General features: G+C 47.6%; 1 long non-coding RNA gene across 1 annotated transcript; it reads right to left on the reverse strand.

Moving 5' to 3' along the window:
• Positions 1 to 784: 784 nt before the first annotated feature.
• On the reverse strand, positions 785 to 4,750 carry LOC130543664 (uncharacterized). Its single transcript, XR_008959164.1, has 2 exons — positions 4,627 to 4,750; positions 785 to 2,991 (listed from the first exon to the last, which is right to left on the reverse strand). It is a non-coding gene; the product is annotated as an uncharacterized LOC130543664 (long non-coding RNA).
• Between the last annotated feature and the right edge of the window lie 554 nt (positions 4,751 to 5,304).

Here is a 5,304-nt window from a genome sequence, read left to right on the forward strand (position 1 = left end):
AGTCAGTTAAGCGTCTGCCTTTGGCTCAGGTCAGGATCTCAGGGTCCTGGGATCGAGTCCCAAGTAGGGCTCCCTGGGAGCCTGCTTCTGCCTCTCCATCTCTCTCTCTCTCTCAAATAAATACATAAAATCTTTTTTTTTAAAGATTTTATTTATTTATTTTGACAGAGAGAGACAGCCAGCGAGAGAGGGAACACAAGCAGGGGGAGTGGGAGAGGAAGAAGCAGGCTCCTAGCGGAGGAGCCCGATGTGGGACTCGATCCTGGAACGCCAGGATCACGCCCTGAGCCAAAGGCAGCCGCCTAACGACTGCGCTACCCAGGCGCCCCAATACATAAAATCTTTTAAAAAATAGGGAATCAGGAGGATACATACAGAACACTTGAAGCAACTATCAACCAAGAGATCTAATGAACATTTATGATTAATATTTCTCCATCCAGAAACAGCAAAAGACATGCTTTTCAAGTGCACATAGCACATTAATCAAAATAAGCCATAGGAGGACCATAAAAAAGTCTCAATGAATTTAAAATGATTAACATCAGACAGAGTATGTCCTCTTACTACAATTGAATTAAATAAAAAATTAGTCTTCCAATCCGGAAAAAGTCCTCACATATTTGTGAACGAAATGACATACCTCTAACCACCTGTAGGTCCAGAAATAAATTAAAAAGGAAATTAGAAATAGTATTTGGAACTGATAGAAATAAGCTAGACAGTACTGATCTAGAGGATTTTTTTTTTGCAATTCCAGAAGACAGTGAATGGCTTTTCCATCTTTTTTTTAATATAATAATATTTTTTATTATATTATGTTAGTCACCATACAGTACATCCCTGATTTTTGATGAAAAGTTCCATGATTCTTTAGTTGCTCCTGAAGGCTTTTCTTATCCTGAGGGTAAGGGAACGTCTCATTTTAACACAGAGCACTGGGCAGAGGGTGGGGGTTGGGGGGTGAAACGGACCCTTAATGAGCCACTTTCAGATTGTTCCATACAGGTAAATTCTAGTTTATAAAGTGGTAATAGCAAGAAATATTCATAAGTTGGTGGCCTGCCCTTGAAATGTCTTTCCCATAGCATCGGTTGGGAGTTTCATTCCCAGCTACCCCCCAAGCACCTGTCCCAGCCCCATGGGGGTGAATTTCAACTACATTCCGTGTGGCCTCATTTGGTCAGACAGTCACCATCATATACATTGTTGCCCTGGGAGCGATGCGGGGTGACGGGTAGAGAAAAGACACCATGTTTGTTCAAAAAGTCCTTTTACCAGCTGCCAGATGTCTGTTGAAATAGAAACAGAGAGGTGTGGGTGACAGGTCCGGCCTCTGGGGACAGCTGGGAGTCACTTCTGTCTCTGCAACAGGTGTGTTTTGGTCAGTGGATGGAGGGTTTGTCCAGGAGCTTGAGGGCTTTTTCCGCCCTGGGGACGCTTGTCCAAGGCTCCTGGCTACTTCTTGGTCCAAGGCTCTTGGCTACTTGCGTCCTGAAGGAAGAACTAGGGTATCCTTACAGACCCGGAGGAGACTTTCCGATTTGATACAGTTCCTTTGAACCCAAGGTAACCGGATGAGCCAACATCCCATGTTGGTGCAAGATAATTAAGGACAGCGTCTGGGAGGTAATAGAGTTTGTGAATATTTGGCAAAACAGAGCTCCTCTGTGTGTGGTGGAGAGAATGCTTACCAGACACTGAGTAATCTCTGACACCGAGTCTTCTTTACAGCTCAGTTGGGTTCATTCAATTCGTTTTGGCCAATGGATGCTGGAGAAAAATGTCAGCTACGTGGTTCAGAGCCAGCATGCCTCTTCCCACTTCTCCTGCCTTCCCACAGTGATCTCGGTGCTACTTAGTCATAAGATATCTCATAAGAAGAAGCAGAAGTCCTGGATCCTTGAGTCGTCTCTGGGACTCGAGCCCTCACCGACCCCAGCTGGAGTCTGAGTGAATAACAATCTTTGTTGGGTTAAGCTATTAAGATTTGGGATTTTATTTGCTATTCTATCTTCCTTAATGCATTATTTAAATTTGAGCCACTAACTCAGCTCTGAGTGGTTGCTGCCGTGCAGTAATGCGGGCTTGGTGTTGCCAAGTGTCCCAGTTTTTCAAGGCCAGCCTGAAATAGAGATTTTCACGTGACTCCAGGTTGGAAGAGCTGGCAGTGAGTTCAAACTGAAAACATCATGGCCCTATGGTGTGTAGACCAAACGTCAGTGGGCTGACTTCAGCCTATTGGTTGCTCATTTTCTGACCTCCGAGGTCTCTTCTAGTCTATGTGAGTATTTGACAAACTTAATGTCCTATCATGTTTGTAATTTCAGGCAACAATTATGTGGCACAGTGACATGGACGTAGATGTCTCAGAAACTTCAAGCTAAAACGTAGAAGACCATGGCCATTGGAGGGTAATCCAAAGTGAAAGTACGTCTCCTTCTTGCCCCACTCTCCCCTGTCTTTCTTTCCCTTCCCTTCCCTGCCACCTTTCAGAAAAGGGGCCTTAGATTGGGTTCTCCAGAAGCCAGCACTGAGATGGAAATTTGTGGGCAAGTGACTTACTAAGCAGATCCCCCCACTGTGGACTGATAAAGGATGGGGACGCAGGGCAGTTGAGAGGAGCCAAGCAAAGGCACCAGCATCTTAGGCAACATCCTGTTATCCTTACCCTATAGAATACTGGAGGGTAAGTGCCGCTAAGAGTCGCCCCAACCCACAGCAAGGGATCTGAGCTTTCAATCTCCTTAACCTGGCAGTCTGGGTAATGGCCAACATGAGGGCGGGAGGCACGTACATGAGCTCCCAGGCATCTCTGGCTCTCTGTGCCTGCAGGCGGAGAATTCCAGAAGCCCAAGGGCAGCCCTTCAAAGAAGAGCTTGTGGGTACTGGCCGTTGGAAACACAACGATGGAGGCGGGCTGAGGAGCTGGTGCACAGAAAGGATAAAACAGCATTTGATGGTATTTCGGCAGAACACCGACACTGTCCACTGTAGACGTAAAAAAAAAAAAAAAGATTTCAGGGGAAAAAAATTCTAAAATTGCACCATCGATCGGTGGACAAGAGTTATTTTGTTGGGGGCTCATGTAGAAGTAGTGATTGCAGTTCTTTATAAGCAGAAGGTAACCGCGTGACTCGGGGCATCTCATTTCATTGCTCCGAGCCTCCGTTAGCTTCAGACTGTATGGCTGCTGAGAAGCACCCAGAGATAAGGCCTGGTGCATTTTGGCTAAGTGTCCTTAGCGTCTTCCCTCTGCATGCTCCTGGTACCCCTATCCAATGCCGCAAGACCCTCTCCCAGGAAGACGCTCCAAGGGACACTCCTTAACGCAATCTAGATTTTTTTCTGGGATTTATTTATCCTCCTGCTGTCTGCAGATTGAGAAAGGGGGGGCTCCATTGAGAATGGTGCTGAGAGTTGGGGTGCATCATCTCACTGGCTGGAGTTGCCGTTCCTGCAGCCCCTCGGGCAGACTTTACCCAGCAGCCCCTGCATTGGCATTCGGGGTAGGGCTGGCAACGCAGATTGGCATCACTGTTAAGACCATGACTCACCGATGGTCACAGAACAATGTCCTTAGGACAACCGCGTCTTCTGGCCAATGAGGTGCAAAAGGTTGAGAGTTATTATTTTATGCTTCAGAGCCTCTCCCAAGTAAGGGTTCTGTTCTTTTCAAAAGTTGTCTGGCAATTTGACTTTCCATAGAAATGCCCTCTGGCTCAGTGTCCCAAGAAAACCTTGAATAGTTAAGCTCCTGCCACAAATGAGAGTTCATGGTTCTGGGTCAGGGGCTGTGCACCCTGGCGGGCCAGCATCGCCCTCTTTGCAGAAATTCGACTAAAGCGTGGTCCACACACGGGACCAGTGCCAGCTCACGAACTGTTACGGGGTGGCTGTGAGGTCAATACAGAAATCGAGAGTAAGAATTTAGAAACTTTCATGGCAATTTTATGTTGCCTGGCGGCCAAGTACACAATCAGTGGGCGTGTCCATCGCGCACATCCGGTGGGATCAAGCAGCTGACTGCAATGGTTTAGAAATAAAGCAAAAACAAGCATGGCGCTTTGCCATAGTCAGTCTGAGAGGTCCTGCTTGACTCTGCGTCTCGGAACACCCCACAAATCCACAGGGCTCTTTATGGACCCATAGCATCCCCACAGAACCAGATGACCCTTGGAAAATGCCAGAGAGTTTCCAGAGAGGCTAAGCGATTCCCATGGAGCCCCAACAGATTCCCATGGAATCTGTTCAATCTCCCTGACCTTCCCACTTTCTTCCCTGAGAGTCAGTTGAGCTAAGTATTAAGGTCAGTTTTCCAGGCCCCAGAGCGCCACGAGGGAGTGCAAGTCAAATTGCTACTGCAGGACATGCTGGCTCTGACCTGCTGGCATGGGGTTCTGCTTCTAATGGATGTATTTGGCACCTGACCCCAATTCTAGGATTGTTAATGTATCAGCTAGCTTTTTATGTGAAACAAAGCACCCCCAAACTTAGTGGCTTGAAACAACAAATCATCGGTTTTCAGCAATGAGTGCTGGCTGGGTTTTGCATGGCATCCTTTATGGTCTGAGCCAGGCTCAGCTGCTCTCCAGTGGCCCCCCCCCTCACCCTGGGGTGACTCACTTTTCCAGGGCCTTAGCTGGGATGGCTGGGCTGGCTGGTCTCTCAATATCCAGCAAGATTCCCTGGGCTTGTTCAGATGATGGGGGAATCGTCCCCAGCAGGAAGAGGGCAAGCCTCAATGAGCAAGCCCTCTTGAAGCTTCTGTTTCTGTTGAGAATGTCCCATTGGCCCAAACAGGTCACGTGGCCAGGTCCAGATGCAAAGAGTGGAGGAACAGCCTGCACCTTTTGATGGAGAAAATGGAAAAAGCTGCATTGCAAAGAGGGACTTTTAGAGGGATGGGAATCTTTTTTTTTTTTTTTAAGATTTTATTTATTTATTCGACAGAGATAGAGACAGCCAGCGAGAGAGGGAACACAAGCAGGGGGAGTGGGAGAGGAAGAAGCAGGCTCATAGCAGAGGAGCCTGATGTGGGGCTCAATCCCACAACGCTGGGATCACGCCCTGAGCCGAAGGCAGACGCTTAACCGCTGTGCCACCCAGGCGCCCCTAGAGGGATGGGAATCTTTTGCGTTCTAATGGAGATGAAAGAGGCCAAGCGACGTTGCTTGCTTCTGGTCTATGGTAGTTGCTCAATAAATCCCTGCTGAATGAATATAGTTGGAAGGAGCCTTAGTTTCCCTTCCCCTCACATAGTTGAGGTTAAAATGTTCAAAATACACTTTGCCCAGAGTCTGG

This window comes from Ursus arctos, unplaced genomic scaffold (genome assembly GCF_023065955.2).
Source record: "Ursus arctos isolate Adak ecotype North America unplaced genomic scaffold, UrsArc2.0 scaffold_14, whole genome shotgun sequence".
Taxonomy (NCBI): Eukaryota; Metazoa; Chordata; class Mammalia; order Carnivora; family Ursidae; genus Ursus; species Ursus arctos.